This window comes from Marmota flaviventris, chromosome 2, assembly GCF_047511675.1.
Source record: "Marmota flaviventris isolate mMarFla1 chromosome 2, mMarFla1.hap1, whole genome shotgun sequence".
Lineage (NCBI taxonomy): Eukaryota > Metazoa > Chordata > Mammalia > Rodentia > Sciuridae > Marmota > Marmota flaviventris.
The window spans coordinates 47,623,485-47,646,531 of record NC_092499.1 but is presented as its reverse complement, the minus strand read 5'-3'; the positions used below and the strand labels follow the sequence as shown (position 1 = coordinate 47,646,531).

The following is a 23,047-nucleotide window of genomic DNA, read 5'->3' as shown; positions in this document are numbered from 1 at the left end:
TAAGGAAGAGGACACAAGAGACACTTTTAGGACTACACATCTACACAGCTGGCTAACCATCCTGTCCAGCTCCTGAGCCAAGTTCTTAGCCTGGGAAGTAACCAGTAGTATGTAGAGCAAAGACCATCCTCTTTCCCTCTGCTCAGACTATTTGCTCCAAAATCCTTCCCTAAGGATATCGTACTAACACATGTACTAACGACTGTGGCAGGGTCACCTCACGGAATCAACTGGATTTCATTCTGAGTGGCTCAAGCCACACAGAATTAGAATAAGGCTTGAGCCTGTGGAAGTCAAAGTTGCATGTCAGTGTGGTATCTACGCTTGATCTGAAAAATACAGACTGTGGGCGTTAGTTACCTGTCAGAGTATTTGGGGACAGGACCAAATATTTAATTTTATACCTGCCTCTACATAATTTACAAGGATTTTGGATTTACCCTATTCATAGTAAACATCTATGGACACCGTGAAGGTCCCACTCAGCATTGTCTCTGAAGACCCAGTGGGGAGCAAGTATATCCCATATACCCCACTCACACTGAGACTGGGCAAAGGCTAGACAGGCAGTATAGATAATGAAAGATTGGGCTGGGAAGGTGATGGCTAATTCAAAAAGAAGGAAAATGCTAATACGTCCAGAACACTTCCCCTCTTCACAACTTGTTGCCAAGGTTACCTGTCTCCAGGGGATTGTTTCTCCCAGCAAGGAGTTGTTAATACCTCCAGGGTGGCTCCTTTTCTGCTTCTGGTCATTCCCACCTTTTGGTCACATAGCAAGATAAGGGGAAAAGGGGACAGGAGAAGAAAGGAAACCTGAACCCTATAAAGGGGCAAGACACCCTCACTCCCTCAGGCACCTGCTCTGGACCCTATCCTCTCCAGAAGACTCTCTCTCCCTCTCTCTGTTCTATTTTTTAAATGAATGTACTTTTTGCTCTTGCTTTGGCATTTTGAGCATGTTTTAATCTTCTGCACCAGGGAAACAAGGAGCTGATCCAGATTTTTGATCCTGATTTCCAAGACCAGTTTTAACATGAGTTTATGCTCTAGTAGGTAACGCAGGCCAAAGGACCAAGAGACAAGAAAACAAATGAACAAGATAATGGCATATTGTAATAGCATCAGGGAGGAAATTACAGACCAAAGTAGAGGCTAATAGGCTTTTAAGCACTGAGGTGTCACTGAGTGTTTACCTTGTCTTAATCTCCTCACTTCTGAAATAAGACAGTAGAAAACCCACCGCAATCTGTGTCAAAGAAAATCAAGCCTTGAACTACCTCCAGACCACAGAGCTAAAACAAGAACCAACTTCCCTGCACACCTACTCAGAGCTGCAGCTGCCACAGTGAAGAGGCTTGCAGGGCTTTGCATGCTGACAGGAGTGCCCAGAGACGTGAGGGCTGTGACCATGAACAAACGTGAGAAACGTGACCACTGAGACAGGTGTGAGAGATGTGCCATCTCCTAGGCACCACAGGAGGGAGGGAGGAATCGATTCTAGCTCAAGGTAGCAGGAAGGATTCATGGAAAAGGTGAAGGAGCTGAAGTTGATTTTGAAAAATGAATTCAAATTTGTAGGCTAGCAAGCAGGGGACCCCACCTGGCACAGAGGTCCAGATGAGAGAACAGAGAATCAGTTCTGACCTGGGAATCAGGAGGAAATGGGTGCACTGGAATGGGGTGCAGCAGGCAATCAAAGGGGAGAGTCCCAAGGTTGGGCTGAGGAGTGGACTCAGGGCCTCTGGCAAGGCAGGAGACCAGACAGCACCCAAGTAGAAGACGCCAGCCCTCTGTGACACCTTCCCCTCTCTGACACCTCTGCAGCTGCTTCTGTGGCTCTCTTGGGGTTTTCCCAAACTGTCAACTGGCCAAAATACTTCAGGGCAAGGCCCTGCTGGGGTCACAGGAGAGGAAGGCTCTGCAGTGGGCCCCTGGGAGGCTGCTTCTCGTGCCTAGCTGGCTCATTCCTCTGCAGAGAGCACCAGGATACTGAGAAATATTGCTGTCTCTGTTGAATTTCTGACCAGGAACACAAAAATCCAAGAGTGAAGCAGCTACCCTAGGAAGAGGAAATTTGTGCTTTGTACAGAACTGCCTTCAACTGGGTGTGGCCTGATTGTTCAGCGCAATGGTTCTCAAACTCAGGCTATGAGAATTACCTGGAGACAGAAGGACTTGTCAACATGACTCTTTCCTGCCCTTCCTCTCCTTTGAGATTAGAACGTCTAGGGTGGGACTTAGGCAGGTGCCAAGCACCAGGGCAATTCTGAAACAGGCAGCCAGTGGGGCCCAGAGTTCTGGAAGACCACATGGCCCAGAGCTACCAGAGTATTTGGTGGCTAACTGTGGGGATGGCAGCTTAGGCGATTGCAGAACTTTTCCTTTGGTCCCCCTCACCCTACCCTGCCACAAAGTCTGTTTTTGTTTTTGTTTTGGTGGGGAGATTGAACCCAGGGGTGCTCTACAACTGAACTACATCCCCAGTCCTTTTTATTTTAAGTTGCTAAGGGATTTGCTGAGTTGCTGAGACTGGCCTTGAACTTGGGATCCTCCTGCCTCAGCCCCCTAAATTGCTGGGATTACCAGCATGTGCCACTGGGCCTGACCTGCCACAGAGTCTCAGAAGGGGTCTTCCCCTGGCATCCCTGTCTGTTCCACCTGTGCTCCAATAGCTGAAGCAAAGGTTATATGTGAGGCCTGAAAGCCCCCTCCCCCAAATTGGCAATCTTATTTTCTCCACAAGAAAAACAGCCTGAACAAAGCAAATAAAGATTCCTAGTAGCCACAGGTGAGGGAATCCAAGGCTAAAATGCATTTGCCTTTACAAAATCAACATCCTTGGCCTCTCAGCATTTACGGGCATGGTGTGCAGTCAGTGGACAAAGGTGAATATTCCAGAAGACTTTGAAATGACCAGGCAACAGAGGGAGCTCCCAGCTGCTAAGAATCTGCAGGAAGTAGGGTAGACATGTTCTGCCCACTCCCACAGCTGTTTGGCTGTAGAAACAGCAGGAAGGGGTGAGCACTCTGGTTGGTGAGGAAGGACAGAATGGAAAGTATGCTAAGCAGGTCAGCGATGTTGCCTTTGGCCAACAACCCCTCTCCAGGGTCAGAACAACCCCTCTCCAGGGTCAGAAGGCAACCAAGCAAAGACACACGGTGTTCATTTGGAGGTAAATGAACTCTCAATTAAGAGTCGTAGGGGCTGAGGTTATGGTTCAGTGCTAGAATACCTGCTTAGAATGCATGAGGCCCTGGATTCTGTCCCTAGCACACAACATACACACACACACACACACACACACACACAGCCCACAGATTCTTAGTCCTCTGCTGTCTGCTGTCTCTTAGGTCTTGAACTGCAGCCCTGGCATGGGATGGGGTGGGGGGCAGTGGGGAGGCCCTCATTACTGACAGGGGAGGCTCTTCCAATGTTCTCACTGGAGCTGAACTGAACAAGGCCTGTGTTAAGACTTGCCAAACTATGTCAGTATTTCAGTATCCTTTGTGGGAGGCAAGGATTTTGCCCTGATGATTCTCTCCCCTGTCCAGCCCCAATCCAGTTCTGACCTGGGACCTGTCATCTCTCAACAGTTGCCATATGAAGGGATTAGGAAGGGCTGCCCTGTTTGAGTGGGAGACGGTCCTAAACTCAAGAGTTCTAAACTCCAGAGATTCTCACATCACCAACCACAATGAATAAATTTAGCTGCATGATACCATCCATCAGAAGGCAAATTCTGTTTTTAAGTCATAAGGCAAAGGCTTGCTTCTTATCAGGCCATGTGCCCCATTTGGTCCATACCCTAATTTGGAGTTCAATATGTGAAAATGGGAAAGTTTCACCTGCTGTATTATTATTATTATTATTATTATTATTATTATTATTATTTCACCTGCTCTATTATCTATTAATGGAGAAGTGTCCATTCTCCTTAAGCAATTCCAAGCCAATCTGCAGAACTGAGCTGGATACAAAGGCCCATGTCATTTTGAGGCCTTGAGAGCCCCTGGGCCCCTTTTACAGGTGAAACAAGCTCTAAAACCTGGAATGTGGAGTAGGACTAAAATGTGGATTAACTGCTGGATTTCACAAGGCAAGGCCTGCATGTTTCACAAGATGCTTTGTGTGACAAGGTCACTGAACTTCAAACTGACCTGGTTTTGAATCACCACACCATCCATGTGACCTTGAGCCAGTCACTAATCTCTCTGAGCTTCAGAATCCCATCTCAGTCAAGAAAACATCCACCTCATAGGATTGCTATTGAGAGAGTCCAGGAGGTAGTGTTTATTTTCAGCACCTACCTAGGGGCCTGGTACATAGTACATGGTCAGCATGGGTTCCTCCCACCTCTCCTCAATTGGAAGCAGGAGCCCTTAGGATTCCATTCCTCTCCTAAGTGATCATGGCCTCATCATAGGAGGGAGCTGGGAGAGCAGACAACATTCTCCTTAGACCCTCACCTAGGGACCACAGAGTGGAGAGGAGAGGGTTGGGGAGAACTTAGGAGTCAGAACACTGTGAAGGTTTTGGCATCAATCCAGTCTTCCTCTGTCACTGTGAATTAGACAGGCAGTCGGTGTAAATCCAGTCAGGTCAGATCAAGGAGGCCAATTTGGAGTGAGTCTTGGAAGTTGGAGTCTGCCCCTGAGGGATTGAAATGTTAATTCCTTCAGAGCCCTTCCTCCACCCTTATCAAGAACCTGCCCCTGCTCCTACCTGTTGTCAAGGTAACCTGTCCCAGGAATTGCCCCTCCCTACAGGGAGCTATAAGGTTGTTAAGGTTTCCTTGGCTACTCCACCCTGCCCTTCCCCCTTTAGTCCACCTGTTTCCCACTGTTGGGCCTTTCCACCAAACATTCCTGAGCCTAGTCACAAGATAAGGGGCAAAAGGCAGGAGAACAAAGAAAGCCTAGGACATGTAAAAAGGGCAGAACACCTCGCTTCTTGGGATACCATGATACCAGCGATGGCCCCCTTCTTCCTCCTGGGAGAAGTCTGTGTTACCCCTTTTAAAATAAACCCTGCTTTATATGTTTGCCTTGGCATGCTTCTCTAACGTTCAAACTTCAACATGTGGGGAAGCAGGACTCTGTTAACTGGCGGTAACAACGGTTACCCCATCCTTCTCCCATCAGCTGTGAGGTGGCATCTCTCTGGCGCCCACCTGCAGGGCACTTGACCATTCCCTACCATGTGCAATGGCCCACACTCTGTTGCAACTTGTAAGGCACTGCAACTGGCCTTTCTCTGGTCAGGGTCTCAGGCTGCTGTGACCATGAGGTTCACATCAGGGGCCAGCCTGCAGACACACAGAAGGAAGTATGCTCCTGCATTTGTCACTACCTGGAACTCTGGGGCTTAGAAGTATTTGTCCATGAGTCTTCACTTTCTGCTCACCACAGGGCAAGGAGTTTAACTTAGGTAAACAGAGCTAATCAATGCTAACCATAAACTTTAATATATAAAAATCATAATTTTTAATATATACAACCATTTTATATATTAAATAGAAAGGAAATACATTGGAGCACCTGAGGTTTTTGTGTAGCCTTTCCTTGGGTTGAGCTCAGTTTTCTTAGAGGCAAAGCCAGGGCCACTGGCTTATACCTGATCTGTAACTAATGCAGTCCAGTTTGGGCTTTGTCCTAGGGCTCTTGGAGAGGTACCCAGGGTCACAGGGCCTGCCTCACCCTACCTCTTCAGGTCCCCAGGAGACAAGGACTGCATGATGCCTGCGCCCTGTGTAGCCCCAGGAACAGGTTTGCATTATTTTGTGGCTACTAGCAAATTTCCTGAAGGAGACTTTTGGAAGTACTAGGAGCCGCCCACAGGGGAAGCTGAAGGAAACTGGAGAGCAAGAGGCTGGGAAGAAACCGGCCTGGGCAGGGGTGGAGGCTGAGGCTACTGGGCCTGAGGCACTGGGCTGAGGGATATCTGAGGCTTTGAACCCCTCCTCCACCCTTTCAGGTTGCAGAGGGGGAAACCGGGTTCTGAGCAGGCCTGGGCACTGCCTGGGCCGCCCTCTCTGACCTGCAGGAAAGCTTGCCCAGCGTAGGACTGTGTCAGCAGCAAGATGATCTAAGGAGTTGCCGACCAGGCTGCAGAATGAGATGGAAAATTCCCACAGCGCTCCTGCATGAGGCTGCATCTGGGGTGGGGGTGTGCTCCTCTCTGGCCTTGACTGCATAGGGGAGGGCTGGGGGCAGCAGCAGCTGAACAGCCTCGTGGGGTAGGGAATGGACACCCAACCTTGGGTCTTTCACTTTGTCTTGGGTCTTTGGAACTGGCCTGACTGTGGGCTTTGTGCTATATGGGGGTGGGGCTGTGGGCAAGGATGGGGAAGTGATCAGGAAATGAGGGAAGACAGACGTACTTTCCATACATAAAAAAGGTCCAGTGATCCTCCAAAATAGGCTGAGAATCTGAAAAAATGAGGCCCTACTGGTTTAAAAAATCAAGCATGTCAAGATTTTAAATTTGAGTAGCTATTACACCTCAGATGCATAATTTTTTTTAAATTTTTTATTCTAATTTGTTATATATGACAACAGAATACATTACAATTCATAGTACATATATAGAGCACAATTTTTCATGTCTCTGGTTGTACACAAAGTAGAGGCACACCATTCGTGTCTTCATACATGTATTTAGGTCCATCTCATTCCACCATCTTTTCTACCCCCATGTCTCCTCCCTTTCCCTCCCTCCCTTTTGCTCTGTCTAGAGTTCGTCTATTTCTCCTATGCTCCTTATATCAGAAAAAAAAACATTTGGCATTTGGTTTTTTAGGATTGGCTAACTTCACTTAGCATTATATTCTCCAACTCATCCATTTACCTGCAAATGCCATGATTTTATTCTTTTTTATTGCTGAGTAATATTCCATTGTGTATATATATCACATTTTCATTATTCATTCATCTATTGAAGGGTATCTAGGTTGGTTCCACAGTTTAGCTATTGTGAATTGTGCTGCTATACATGACAGTGGAATGCATTACAATTCTTATACATACACAGTATAATTTTTCATATCTTTGTATATAGAGTATGTTCACGCCAATCGATGCCTTTATACATGTACTTTGGTTTTTTTTTTTTTTTTTGCGTTACAATTCCTTTTACACATATATACCACAATTTTTCATATCTATTTATATATAAAGTATGTTGACACTCAATTCGAGTCTTCATACATGTATTTTGGATAATGTATCCATCACATTTCACCTCCCTTGCTAATCCCCTGCCCTCTTCCTTCCCCTCCCACCCCTCTGCCCTATCTAGAATTCATCTAATCCTCCAATGCTCCCCCTCCCTACCCCACTATGAGTCAGCCTCCTTATATCAGAGAAAACTTTCCACATTTGTTTTTTGGGGATGGCTAATTTCACTTAGCATTATCTTCTCCAACACCATCTATTTACCTGCAAATGCCATGATTTTATTCTCTTTCATTGCTGAGTAAAATTCTATTGTGTATATATGCCACATTTTTTTTTAATCTATGCATCCACTGAAGGGTATCTAGGTTGGCTCCACGGTTTAGCTATTGTGAATTGTGCTGCTATAAACATTGATGTGGCTATGTCCCTGTAGTATGCTGTTTTTAAGTCCTTTGGGTATAGACCAAGGAGAGGGATAGCTGGGTCAAATGGTGGTTCCATTCCCAGATTTCCAAGGAATCTCCATACTGCTTTCCATATTGGCTGCACCAATTTGCAGTCCCACCAGCAATGTATGAGTGTGCCTTTTTCCCCACATCCTTGCCAACACTTATTGTTGTTTGTCTTCATAATAGCTGCCATTCTGACTGGAGTGAGATGAAATCTTAGAGTGGTTTTGATTTGCATTTCTTTAATTGCTAGCGATGATGAACATTTTTTCATATATTTGTTGATTGATTGTACATCACCTTCTGAGAAGTGTCTGTTCAGTTCCTTGGCCCATTTATTGATTGGGCTATTTGTTTTTTTGGTATTTAGCTTTTTGAGTTCTTTATATACCCTAGAGATTAGTGCTCTATGTAATGTGCAAGTGGTAAAAATTTGTTCCTGAGCCGTAGGCTCTCTATTCATCTCACAGATTGTTTCTTTTGCTGAGAAAAAGATTTTTAGTATGAATCCATCCCATTTGTTAATTCTTGACTTTAATTCTTGCACTATAGGAGTCTTGTTAAGGAAGTAAGGACCTAATCCGATATGGTGGAGATTTGGGCCTACTTTTTCTTCTACTAGATGCAGGGTCTCTCGTTTAATTCCTAGGTCCTTCATTCACTTTGAGTTGAGTTTTGTTCATGGTTAGAGATAGGGCTTTAATTTCATTTTGTTGTATATGAATTTCTAGTTTTCCCAGCACCATTTGTTGAAGGGGCTATCTTTTCTCCAATGCATGTTTTTGGCATCTTTGTCTAATATAAGATAACTGTAATTATGTGGGTTAGTCTCTGTGTCCTCTATTCTGTACCATTGGTCTACCAGTCTGTTTTGGTGCCAATACCATGCTGTTTTTGTTACTATTGTTCTATAGTATAGTTTAAGGTCTGGTATAGTGATGCCACATGCCTCACTCTTCTTGCTAAGGATTGCTTTAGATATTCTGGGTCTCTTATTTTTCCAGATAAATTTCATGACTGCTTTTTATATTTCTATGAGGAATGACATTGGGATTTTGATAGGGATTGCATTAAATCTGTATAATGCTTTTGGCAGCATGGTCGTTTAGACAATATTAATTCTGTCTATCCAAGAACAAGGGAGATCTTTCCATCTTCTTTAATTTCTTTCTTTAGCATTTTGTAGTTTTCATTGTAGAGGTCTTTTACCTCTTTTGTTAGGTTGATCCCCAAGTATTTTTTTTTTTTTTTTGAGGCTATTGTAAATGCAGTAGTTTTCCTCATTTCCCTGTCACTGATATACAGAAATGCCTTTGATTTATGGGTGTTGATTTTTGTATCCTGCTACTTTGCTGAATTCATTTACTAGTTCTAGAAGTTTTCTGGTGGAATTTTTTGGATCTTCTAGGTATAGAATGAAGTCATTGGCAAATAGTGCTAATTTGAGTTCTTCTTTTCCTATAAGTATCCCTTTAATTTCTTTCGTCTTAATTGCTCTGGCCAGTGTTTCAAGAACTACGTTGAATAAAAGTGGTGAAAGAGAGCATCCCTGCCTTGTTCCAGTTTTTAGAGGGAATGCTTTCAATTTTTCTCTATTTAAAATGATGTTGGCCTGGGTCTTCGCATAGATAGCTTTTACAATGTTGAGATATGTTTCTGCTTTATCCCTAGTTTTTCTAGTGTTTTGAACATGAAGGGATGCTGTATTTTGTCGAATGCTTTTTCTGCATCTATTGAGATGATCATATTATTCTTAAGTCTATTGATGTGATGAATTACATTTATTGATTTCCATATGTTAAACCAACCTTGCATCCCTGGGATGAATCCCACTTGATCGTGGTGCACCATCTTTTTGATATGTTTTGGTATTTGATTTCCCAGAATTTTATTGAGAATTTTCGCATCTATGTTCATTAGAGATATTGGTTTTCTTTCTTTGATGTGTCTTTGCCTGGTTTTGGAATCAGGGTGATATTGGCCTCATAGAATGAGTTTGGAAGTGCTCCCTTTTTTTCTGTTTCCTAAAATAAATTGAAGAGTATTGGTATTAGTTGTTCTTTAAAGATCTTGTAGAACTCGGCTGCGTATCCATCTGTTAGGTCGGTGGCGGTGACTTAGAACAAAGCAGCCTGCGCGGAAAAGGAACATCAATCAGGTGCCGGGTGGAATCGCCTGTCAATCAGTGAGATCTCTTGACTAACACCTGTCAATCAGCAGGACCCCCTGGCCAATCCTGGAGTGCAGCCAGCTCCCTGACCAACTCCAACGGGACAAGGGACCCTAAAAACACATTTTCCTGTCCCAAGCCCTTCCCTCCTGCTGTAAGCCCCATAAAAGTCCAGTCTGGTCGAACTTCCACGTGGTTTCTCCTCAGACCCTTCTCCTTGTCCACTCTGTCAGTCTGATCGAGTTCTGCCAGGGAGTGGAATCTCAATAAAGCCTCCTTCCTCGGCCTTTTAAAATCTGTCTTCTTTGTTCGCTGCCCAACTCACCTGATCTGACACCATCTGGTCCCGGACTTGTTTTGGTTGTTAGGCTTCTGATGGAATCTTCTATTTCATTGCTTGAAATTGATCCGTTTAAATTGTGTATATCATCCTGATTCAATTTGGGCAAATCATATGACTCTAGAAATTTGTTAATGCCTTCAATATTTTCTATTTTATTGGAGTACAAGTTTTCAAAATAATTTCTAATTATCTTCTGAATTTCTGTTGTGAGATGCATACATTTTTAAGTCCAAACAATACTGGTTAATATAGTACTACAAATATATATATATATCATACACACACACACACACACACACACACACAGAGCTAGCCTTAGGGCTTTGGGCAGAATATTTCTGGGGGTGCCTGCTGTGTGCTGGGCAGGTTCACATGGAATTTATCACTCAATCCTGGTTGGTAAGGGCCTTGTCAGCAGGATGACATGTTCCATCAGTACAAAGCAAGAGAGAAAAGTTCTTGCTCGGTGTTTTTCCTGTTTCTCCCAGAACAAACTGGAGAAACTGGCTGGAGCAGGCTATTTGGGAGGACTTGGAAATGCAGGGGTTTTTTGTTCATTCTCTAGAGCAGGAGTTTTATGGTCTCTGAGCCCTAGGAAGATAAAAAGGATCCAGGTGTCAGGAGGAGTGTCCTCTGGACACTTGGCTGGGAGCCCAGTAGCCAAGTGCTAAGCCCTGAAAGGCTCCCCCACCCCTGTGGGGCCCGGCCAAAGGGAGGAAGGAAGGAAGCTGCGCAAGATAGGATTTCCCCACCCCAAGGCCAGCCATCCTCCTGGCTCCAACAGCCTGATAAGCAAGCTGGTTTGTTAGCTGACCTGGAGTTTTCTATAGGTGACAAGCCACTGGGAGGTTGCAAAATCCCTCCTGCATAAGAAGGACTCAACAGGAAAAAGAGAATGAAGAGGTAAAGGAAAGGCAGCAGAGTACAAATTCAAGAGATGATGTGGCCTTTTGAGATGGATGGGTATATTTTGTTTTCTAGTTTATTTTCATATTGCTTTTTTGTTATTTCCAGAAACTTTAATGTTTTAAACCTCTTTTATAAAATTCAACAACTATTAGAAATCTATTCTTTGCAGAAGTTATTTCCATTTAAGTGGCTGAAAATATTGTTCATCATTACATGATTATCAAATGACTATGAAGAATATAAAATTAAATTTAGTGACTTAGTCACTGCCTTGCTAATTCTGCTGTAATTTTTTCAAATGTCTTGTTTTTAATATAGCGGACTATCTCAATACTGGCTGGATTAAGTTGAATAAAGAATTTTTATGTTAAAAAAAAAAAAAAAAGAATGTGAAGAAGAGAACTTAGAAAACCCCTGGGCCGTCTGTAGGGGCTGATTCATTTCAGAGCCCCCAGGCATGCAAGAGGAGCTTGGCAGCAATGAAGTTTCATTTCCAAGTCTCTCCTCCCCTTTGCTCAGCCCCCCTAGTCACCTCCACCTTGGCCCCTCCTTTCTCAGTTGGTCTTGACTCACACACACTTCTCAAGGACATCAGGATGAGGAACCTGGGGGAGCGGCGGGGGACGGACAGGCTCTGGGTGCAGGTCAGGAGCCTCAGAACCCTGTGCTGGGGTGCCACCAGGGCTCTTGAGGACTCTGCAGCCCTGGGGCTGGAAGAAAATGGAGACAATGTTGAGCCCACCTTGCCCCTCAGACCATTTTGGTTCAGAAAGGGTCAAAAGCAGCTTGCTTTCTGATGCCATCTTGTCTGCTCCTCTAGGAGAAGGTTCTAACCAGGCAGGACTTGCCCTAAAGGCAAGGTCCCCCGGTGGGGAAAAGCCACAGCCTGTGTGCGCCACGTGCAAGTGAGTGATGGAAGGCTCAAGAGGAACCTCTTCACCTGGAAAGAAGTGGGAAGGTGACTCACTGGTGAACTGCAGGCTCTGGGCAGGTTCCACAGGGCCACACCTGCTCTCTCCTGGCCAGAGAGGGAAACTTTTAAACTTCAGCTTGGCTTCTACCTTGCTGATCCTTCTACTTGAAAATGTTCTCAGGAAATTACATATTGGAAGGTCGGGGTGCTGTGGGGAAAACCGGAAAGCACTCTGGAAGGGCTACACCAGACCCTGCTACTAGATACTTATTTGGTGTTCTTTCAGCACTTTAAATGTATTATGTCTAATCATTTCAGAGCTCCCTTTGAAATGGATCCATTTTACAGGGAGAAAACCAAGGCAGTAAATTCCTTAGGCGTGAAGTGAGTCTGGCTATTTGTTGGAGAGTTAGCAGTATCAGCAGTTGGAAGTCTGAGGCTGTGAGTGACCTTCTCCCTTCCTCTCTAGTCAGTACTTTTGTTATCTGGGTCTCTTTGAGGCCAGATTTAAAATGAAGCAAATGGAGGATAGGGGTTTTGTGCTTAAGTGTGTAGCTATTGGGAGGTTGGGCCTTGCAGCAGGACTTCCCCTACTCCCTGTCTTGCTGTTTGGTCTGGCATGCAAGTACCTACACAGGTGTTCGAGTGCCTATTTATCTCCTCCCTAGAAAAACTCTCTCTCCAAGGCCACCAGTTCCCATTTTGTGGAATGAAGTCTGGAACTGGGGCTTTTCAGATGTGAGAAATCAGCTGTGAGTACCTGCAGCCCTGCCTGCTTTAGGAGAAACTGCACACTCCCTTGTTTCACAGTGACCTTTTGTTTTTTTAAGTACACTTCACAGAGAAAGACAAAAGAAGAAAAAAAAACCCCAGAAGGGATCTCTGCGTACTTTGTGGCAGGAAAGGGGTGCACCCCACGAATTACAAATGCAAGTTGTTAGAGACATCTTCTGTCAATCATGGGCTGTTGGTCTCTGGGGGTGTCCCTATAAGAGGACTCCATGTTTAATCTGCTTCTGCAAAAGGGCCAACTTCTACCCTGCTGATGCAGACAGGATGTGAGGCTGCCACAATTTCTCAGTGGCAGCTCACTTGGAGGAGACACTGCAAGAGAAAGAGATGCAGGACCTAAATTCTCAGCCACTCCAGAAGCTCAGTCGATGTTACCTTGTTAATCACTATGTGCCTGAAAGTATGGTCTGACTTGTAGCAGGGGCTCAAAATTATTTGCTGTGAATAAGTACTAAGAAAATGCTTTCTAAATTGATAAGGAGAATTTAGAATTTTTTTAAATATTTATTTTTCAGTTGTAGTTGGACACAATATATTTATTTCTTTACTTTTATGTAGTGTTGAGGATTGAACCCAGGGCCTCGCACATGCTAGACAAGCACTCTACCACTGAGCCACAACCCCAGCCCTAGAATTCTTTCCTCTTTCTGGAAGCACATTTTCTTGGGTATTGCTGGATGGAGGCACAAAAAGCAAGTGATCTCCAGGTCACCCTGTCACAGTGGGTCTCTACAGACATTCTATGAGGATCCATGGGCTACTTTTTTGGAGGGGGTAAATGTGTCCTATGCTGTGTCCATCCAAAACTTAGAGCTTATCACTTAAGAAATACCAGCATAGCTATCATCGCAGAAGTTTTTTTTTTTTTCTTTCTAGTACTAGGGATCAAATCCAGGGGTGCTCTACTACTGAGCTACATCCCCAGCTCTTTTAATTTTATTTTGAGACAAGGTCTCACTAAGTTGCCCAGGCTGGCCTTCAACTAGTGTTCCTCCTGTTACTCCTGGGTCTGTGGCATTATAGGCATGTGCCTCTGCTTCCAGCTCCCCAGAAGCTTTTTTGCCTGAAGCTTTTGCTGAGGACTTATAGAAGCTCCCAGAAACAACAGGGGTAGTCAGGTCCCTGGAGGTTGCCCAAGCAGTGTGGCCTCAGTTATATTGTTTCAGGCAAACATGGCTCTGATGGTAATTATAGACTAGACAGTGAGAATCCAGCTGGTAACTGAAGTGCTGTTCATGGCCTCTGTCCCTGGAAAACCCCAGCTAGGTTGAGCACTCTGAGGCTGTTAGCTGGGCCTCCCCCCAAATCATCCCTACGCTGCCCAGGGAAACCAGGTCTTTCCTGTGCTTCTTCTGCTTCTCCATTTCATCCTCATTCCAGTCCCCGTGAGAGCTTAATCATTGCAGCACTTGGTAAAACCCTCACAACTGGGTTAACTGTGAGGTTTGCAGGTCACCCCTTGCAATAAGGTCAGATGTTGGTTTCTATGTGAAGAATGCTCCTAATCCAAAGCATTTTTTGTGGTAACTGCTCAAAAGGGGCATCAGTAGCTTCACTAAAGTATATGCAGTACCACCTGCCATCTGAGGCAATGGTACATTTACTTCTAATGGCATATTTTCCTATATTCCTTTACATCCCTCTGGATCTGAGATAGGTCTCTCAGTGAGAGGGTCTACCTAAAGGCATGTGAATCTGTCTCAAGCCCTTGAAAGGATGGCCACAGGATGAGGTTGCTATGTAGCTGGGCTGCCCAGAGGGTTAATTATTGCTAGACATTTGCATGTTTTATCCCCTTCACTGGCTGTAAGAGTCAAGGATGAGATCAGCAAAGGCACAGATGACATGAACCTAATGCACAGGGTCACTTTGCAGAAACTCAATTGATTCTTCAGCCCATTAACCAAAACAGTAATGAATCTGGGATGAGCTCCTACAATTTGATCATGTGTGATCATGTCACCTGCAGTTGCCACTTCCTAGCTTACAGCATGCACCAGACCTGACTCCCAAAACACACATGCCCAGTCGGGCACGGTGGTGCAAGCCTGTAATCCCAGCAGCTTGGGAGGCTGAGACAGGAGGATCACAGGTTCAAAGCCAGCCTCAGTAACGGAGAGGCACTAAGTAAATCAGTGAGACCCTGTCTCTAAATAAAATACAAAAGAGGGCTGGGATGTGGCTCAGTGGTTGTGCCCCTGAGTTCAATCCCTGGTACCGAAAACAAACAAACAAACAAACAAAAAACCCCCAAAACCCACATGCCCACAGCAGCATCCTGGGAGACTATAGTTTGATAGGCCAGGAGTGAGGACCTGGCTTGTACACTTTGAAAAATTTCCCCTGACACTTCTGATGTGAAACTCTGGCTAAGAACCACTAATCTAGCACATTTTAAATTTAAAAGTCTTCACTGCTAACCCTCATGGGATGTGGGCATAGGAAAGTGGTGTCACAGAGAATTTAAAACCACACAGAGTTTGTGATTTTTTTTTTTTTTTTTACCTTGTGTAGAGGGGTCTGTTGGCAAATAATACATTTTTGTTACCTAAGAGGCTCTTCTTGAGTCAGAACCAAGCACCAGCATGTGATGGTGGTATCACTTTTCATCTAAAGAGAAGGCAAGCAAGATTCCTAGGGGCAGGAGGTGAGGTTGTTCTAACCTGCAGTCAGTCATTTGTATTAAGAGGTGAGTAGGATGAACCGGGACAGCAGGAAGTTGCAGTCCCATGGTGTCTCAGGTGTTTTGTCTAGTGGGGAAATGCGCACACACTTAATGCATGCGCAGAGTGTAAGACACCAGGCTTCATGGCTTTGTGCCCTGCAATTGAGGAAAGTGGCCCACACAAGATTTGAAGGATGGTGTTGACCAGCATGTGACCCACAGAGCAAAACTGCTCTCCAGGTAATGTTATTGTAGGATGTGGGTGCAATTAAAAAATAATAATAAATGAGTAAGAATATCCATACCTTCTCTTTATTTTACTGGAAAAATTTTGGCTTCTTTTCTCATAAAAGAAATGAAAATTTTAATCAGGTTTTCTAAAAGCTATGTTTTTCAGTATAGGTGTTTTTTTTGTTTGTTTGTTTTTTGTTTTTGCTGTCGTCCTAGGGATCTATCTCAGGGCTTCACACATGCTAGGTAAGTGTTCCACAACTGAGCTATACTCCTAGCCCTCAGTGTAGGGTTTTAACATTTTTTTTTCCTTTTTTTTTTTTTTGGTACCGGGGTTTGAACCCAGGAGCACTGTACCACTGAGCTACATCCCCCGACCTTTTTCTGTTTTGAGACAGGGTCTCGCTAAGTTGCCAAGGCTAGACTTTAAAGGGGTGATCCTCCTATGGTGACCTCCCCTGGGCTTTTAAATTTCAGGACTTAATTTTAGTCTGATTCTATTATAACAGATCATTGAAAAACACCTGAAAATAAATTAAGAAATCAGAAAAAATATTTGTACCCATTATAAATAGTTTGGATTATCTATTATGATTTTTCCTCAGGCCTTAATGCTTTTTTTTTTAGGTACTAGGGATTGAATGTGGGACACTCTACCACTGAGCAATATCCCAAGTCCTTTTTATTTTGAAACATACTCTTTCTAAATTGCTCAGGCTGGCCTTGAAATTGTAGACCTCCTGCCTCATTCTCCTGAGTAGCTGGGATTATAGGACTGTGCTACCACAATTAATACACTTTTTTTTTTTTAAGAGTAGTTTTAGATTTACAGAAAAAATGACCAAATGGTACTGACAGTTCACATATAAATATGACCCCAGTTTTCCCAATATGTTGTATTGCTGTAATACATTGGTCACAATTCATGAACTAATATCAATATTTTTTTATTTTTTGTAGTTTGAACCCAGGACTGGATGCATGCTAGGCAAATGCCCCATGATTGAGCTACATACTCAGCTCCTCAATACATTACTAATTAATGTCCAAATTTTATTTATATATATATATATATATATATATATATATATATATATATATATTTTTTTTTTTTTTTTTTTTGGTATTGGGATTGAACCCCGGGGCACTCAACCACTGAGCCACATCCCCAGCCCTATTTTGTACTTTATTTAGAGACAGGGTCTCACTGAGTTGCTTAGTGCTTCACCGTTGCTGAGGCTGGCTTTGAACTTGCAATCCTCCTGCCTCAGCCTCCTGAGCCACTGGGATTATAGGCGTGCACCACTGAGCCCGATTGTTTCTGGGATTTTCTATTCTTTTGCCAATACTGTGTTGTCTTGATCACTGTCTTGAAAATAGGTCCATATAAACTTTAGAATCATTTGTCAATATCCACAGAGTAATTTGCTGGGTTTTAATTGGGATTGTATTGAATCTATACATCACACTGGTGAGAAATTACAAAATTGAGAATATTGAATCTTCTTATCCATAAACATGGAGTATCTCTTCATTTATTTAGATAAGATTTCTTTCATCAGTCTTATAGCTTTCTCTAGATAGATCTTATATGTATATTGTTAGATATATAGCTCAGTATTTCGTTTTTTGATACTAATGTAAGTTGTGTTTTGTTTGAAATTTCAAATTAAAATTCTTCATTGCTGACATACAGGAAAGCAATTTAACTTTTGTGTTTATTTTTATGTGGTTCTGAGGATAGACCCCAGAGCCTAGCACATGCAAGGCGAATATTCTACCCCTGAGCCACAACCCAGGCCCCAACTTTTGTGTATTATTATACTTGTATCCTTTAACCTTCCTGTGAACATATATTAGTTCCAGGAGTTGTTTTTTTTTTTTTTTAAATTCATTGTTTACATTGTTGAGATCATAGGCTTGGTAAACAATCTAATATTGTACCCCCCCAATTTTATCATAAGCACTTTTCTGTGCCATTTAAAATTCTTGTAAAATACTTTTAATGGCAGTAAAATATCTTGAACTATAATTTATTAATCAATTTCCTTCTGCTGGATATCTAGAGTGTTTCAATTTCTTTATACATGTTCTTTAAAACATGGAAAATATAGAAAAATGTTTGTTAATGATATGCAGTTGTAATTCCACCAGTAATAACCAATGATAGCATTCTTTTGTCTTCTAGTGTTTCATTTCTGCAAGTGGTTCTCCCTTCTTCGGAAATAGGCTTCTTTGAATATCTGATAAAAACTGTGGGTCTCTCCCAGGAAATTAATACATATACCAAATTTTGCATATAGTTTCAAAATCTATAGCCCATCCCAGAAATGCCCTATAAGGGGCTGGGACATTCATACATCAGTTCCAATTGGTATTATTTACCCTGCAATTTCCAGATCGTGTTGGGATTGTACAGACCGAGCAGGTTTTCCTGATTTCAGAGAAGGTCCTGAGGCACATACTCAGCTCCTCAATATATTACTAATTAATGTCCAAATTTTATATTAAGTTTTTTTTATTAAGCTATAAGACTCAAATGAAAGAAATCTGATCTAAATAAATGGAGAGATGCTACATGTTTATGGATAAGAAAATTCAATATTGTCAATTTTGTCATTTCTCAATTTTGTCATTATGTGTAAAGTACTCCTAGGTTTAAGGGGGAGGAGGGAGTGGATAAGGATAAAGCCATTTGGTGCATATGCCCAGATTTCCTTCAAGGAAAGTATAAGTATACACTTATACCAGGACTGCAGACAGTAATTTTGAGGTGGGATGCTGTTGGCAGGAGTCAGAACTGTCTACCACTGAAGGGCAGAAATCAGAAAGGCAAAGGGAATGAAATAGTTTGTCTCAGGGATTCTGGGAATTGCACCCAAGGCCTTGTGCGTGCTAGGTAAGTGGTCTACCACTGAGCTATTCTCCCACGACTACACTGTATGTATCCTGTTTCTTACATAATGTTACCTGTTTTTCATGTCACTAAATGTTTGTCAACACAGGTTTGATTATTTTTAATAGGTTTTTTTTTTTAGTTGTAGATAAGCACAATACATTTATTTTTATTTTTTTATTTTTATGTGGTGCTGAGGATCGAACCCAGTGCTCACACATGCCAGGCAAGTGCTCTGCCACTAAGCCACAACCTTAGCCCAACACAAGGTTTCCGCCCATCCTCCCACCCCCCGCTTTTTTTCTCTTTTGGGTACGGGGGTTGAACTCAGGGGCGCTCAACCATTGAGCCACATCCCCAGCCCTATTTTGTATTTTATTTAGAGACAGAGTTTCACTGAGTTGCTTAGCCCTCGCTCTTCCTGAGGTTGGCTTTGAACTCACGATCCTCCGGTCTCCCTGGAGCCGCTGGGATTATAGGCATACGCCACCACCCCAGCTGATTAAACGATTTAAACCATTTTTTTTTTTTTTTTTAGTGTAGTTGGACACAATACCTTTATTTTATTTATTTATTTTTATGTGGTGCTGAGGATCGAACCCTGGGCCAGCGTTTTACTGCTGAGCCACAACCTCAGCCCAATTTTAACCAAATTTTTATGAATGATGAGTGCTGGCATGGAGCAGGGTGAAAGAACACTTCCTGGCATCCGTTTCTCTGGCTGTGAAATGAGAACATCTGCGTCTTAAATTCAAGTTGGAGCTTAATAAACTGTCAATGCAGGAGAGGCCTTCGGGCAAACAGCATAGGACGCCTAAATTGGAGATTAATTTCCTGCCCGCTCCACACACGCAGATGTGGGGCGGGGCCGAGAAAGCGAGAGCGCATTCAACACAAGGGTTTTAATGGCTGCACAATACTCCTCAGAATTGAATGCCATATAATTTAATTTTTGCACAGTATTGAATGCAATGTAATTTTTAAATAAAAACTGTATCATTGTATCTAATTATGCATGTTTGACAAATTTTTACGAACAGAATTGCTGGGTGTGGTGGTGCGTATCTTTTATCCCACTCACGTGGATGAGGAAGGAGGATCTCAAGTTTGAAGTCAACCTCAGTAACTTAGCAAGATCCTGTCCCAAAATTAATAAATAATAATAATAATAATAATGGCTGGGGGGTTTAGTTGTGTGTAAGGTACTCCTGGGTTTAAGGGGGAGGAGGGAGTGGATAAGGATGAAGCCATTTGGTGCATATGCCTAGGTTTCCTTCGAGGAATATGTATACACTTATACCAGCAGGAGCAGCTGATTTTTTATTTTGGAGGTGGGGGTGCTGGGGATTGAACTCAGGGGTACATCCCCAGATTTATTTTATATTTTATTTAGAGACAGGGTCTCACTGAGTTGCTTAGTGCCTTGATGTTGCTGAGGCTGGTTTTGAACTCTTGATCCTCCTGCCTAAGCCTCCCAGGCTCCTGGGATTAGAGGCATGTGCCATGCTATCTGACCAGCTGATTTTAAATGTACCTCATCATTCCCTTTGCAAAAACAAATATTTATTGAACATTTGCAATGTGTCAAGTACATTATGTATTGTTTTAAATTTTAGTAATTTGATAGAAAATGTTATGATTTTCATTTAAAATTTGGATTGATCATTTTTTCAAGTTTATTGACTAGGAAATTTCCATGACTTGTCTGTAGTGTTATTATACTTCTATTTATGTGCTGGTATTTTCTTACCTTTTTGTTTTCCTTACTACTTGAATTTTATTTTGATAGGTATTTTCTGGTTAGCAAAATGTGACATTTTAAGTAGTGAGATATACAAAATTTTTTTTTTCCCTTTCATGATTTGAAAGGTGCTTTTGTTTAGAAAGGTGCTTCATCATTTGGGGATGTTTCTAATCCCAAGCTTTTCCCCTTTACTTTTTCTTTCTCTTAAAACATTTTTAAAAATTATCTGAGCCACCTGGGTTTTATTTTGGTGTGCAATGTAAAACAAGGAACATTTTTTTTTTCTTCTATATAGTCATTTTCCCCTCAGAATTACTTCCCTATTGCTTTGTGGTGCTAATTTTATCTTCAATTAAATTCTTACTTACATATGCTAAGGTCTGTTTCTGGGCAATCCCAAGTTTTAAAAAGTGTTCTTCTAGTATTTTAACTAAAATAACTTTAATCACATTAGTTTGGAAAAGAATTAACTTCACAGTACTCAGTGCTCCCAGCCAGGAGCCAGATGTGTCTGGTTTTTTTTGTTTGTTTGTTTCCTTCGTATGGATCAGTATTTTCCAGTTAGGATTATTCCTAGACATTTTATGTTTTTGTGGCTACTGTTTCACACACAAATTCTGTTTTCTGATGAGATCAGGTGGGTTCATGGTTGTATGGTTATAGGTGCCATACTACTAAGCAATTGTTCCTGGTATATGAAAATAGTTATTTTTTAACTTTTTTTTGGGGGGGGTGCGGTCATGGGGAAAGGGAAACTTGACAAAGGATAATTATAGATTTCATCTAATGTCCTAACAAAGACATGTCTGAGATAAGACCATTGTGGCATCTCATCTAGTCCTTCCCACTTGTTAGTTGTCTGATCCTGGCCAAATTACTTAACATGAACCTTCAGTAGGGGAATATTAAACACATTAACTACACTTTTTTTTTTTTTTGGTCCTGGGGATTGAACCTAGGGGGTGTTCTGACACTAAGCTACTTCCCCATCCCTTTTTATTTTTTGAGGCAGTCTTGCTAAAATTGCCCAGGCTGGCCTTGAATTTGTGATCTTGCTTTATTTTTGCAAAGATAAAGTGAGATAGATAATGAAGAACATGAAGGGCTTCAAATCTATTTAGCTCATATTTTACTGCTAAGAGTTTTAAGAGATCCTTGCTTTTGAAACTGGAGACAACTAGATGGCTGAAATTAAATATTAAATTTAAAACAGTTTAAAGAATAAAAAGACAGGACCTGCCCCAATAAAAGCTGATACTTTATTAGGTCTTTTTTTTTTTTTTTTAATACCTTTATTTTGTTCATTTATTTTTATGTGGCACTGGGGATCGAACCCAATGCCTCTCATGTGCTAGGCAAGTGCTCTACCACTGAGCCACAACCCCAGCCCCCCTAGGTCTTTTCTTTTTTTTTTTTTTTAAAGGTAAACAATCTAAACAGCTAATTGTAGTACTATCTCCTGATACCTTTTAACTTCATCTTATTGAGTTAGCTAGATTTTTCCAGAATGTAAAATAAATGGATAACAGTCAGCCTGAGATCATTCTTGATTTCAATGGAAGAACCTCCTATTAATTCACCATTACATCTCTGTCAACTTAGATTTTTTTCCTTTTATTTTTGGAAATTCAGATCAACAAATGTATTTAATCTTAGCTTTTTTAACTCTAAAAGAGATCTTTAAGATCATTTATATAATAATTTGATTATGGCACAAATTCGAATTTTGAATTTGAGGGCTAGTGAGGAAAGCCAAAACCTGATTTGTTGTTCACATTTCTTAAATGGTTCATGAAAACTGTTCCTTCAAACTGAGGTAGCAAGAGAAGGAAAGCCAGGTATTTACCCAAATAGTTTACATTCAATCATGTCTGAACAAACCCCTGTCAATATTCTTATATTCTGTCTGTATATATATTAGCTTATCAAAATACCTTTTTAAAGATCTAAGGCATTTTTCTTAGTATTTTGGGTAACATTTTCGAATTAGCTGTTATCTATCCCAGACTAGTTTTTTATTTTTATTATTTTTTTAAATTTTAATATTTATTTATTTTTTTTTAGTTCTTGGCGGACACAACATCTCTGTTGGCATGTGGTGCTGAGGATCGAACCTGGGCCGCACGCATGCCAGGCGTGCGCGCTACCGCTTGGGCCACATCCCAAGCCCCCCAGACTAGTTTTTTAAAAACACAATTTAAAGTTCACATATGAAAATAGATCAATTTCTTCCAATTCTCTCAAGTAATTTTTTTTAATATTTATTTTTTAGTTCTTGGCGGAGACAACATCTTTATTTTTATGTGGTGCTGAGGATCGAACACAGTGCCCCGTGCATGCCAGGTGAGCGCGCTACCGCTTGAGCCACATCCCCAGCCCCTCAAGTAATTTAACCAATATAATATACTTTTTTTTGAGACAGGTTGCTTAAGTGCCCAGACTGGCCTTGAGTTTGGGATCCTATTGCCTCAGCCCAAATTGCTGGGATTACAGGTGTGTACCACTGTTTCTAGCCAGAATTTGTTTTCTATCCCAAATCTTCTTATAGAAACACTGAGTTATTTGCTAGTCTTTCATCCATGATTCCAGAGGGATGGTATCAGTCAAGGGTCCAAGGGTATATTTCAGTCTATGTAGGGGAGTAGTCCTACAGACCCCACTTTCAAAAGAATGCTAGCACCTTCAGAGAGCCTAAAGGATTTTGATGGGTAATCTAAGTGGCAGCCTCTAAACTGAAAGTCCCGCTTCCCTCTTAG

General features: G+C 42.1%; 1 long non-coding RNA gene across 1 annotated transcript in view; it reads left to right on the top strand.

The window, feature by feature from the left end:
• The window catches only part of LOC139704688 (uncharacterized), a 76,326-nt gene that overhangs the window by 26,990 nt on the left and 26,289 nt on the right, over positions 1-23,047 (top strand). The window contains exon 3 of the long non-coding RNA XR_011706599.1: positions 22,564-22,634. This is a non-coding gene — a long non-coding RNA (uncharacterized lncRNA). The remainder of the gene's footprint in view (positions 1-22,563; positions 22,635-23,047) is intronic.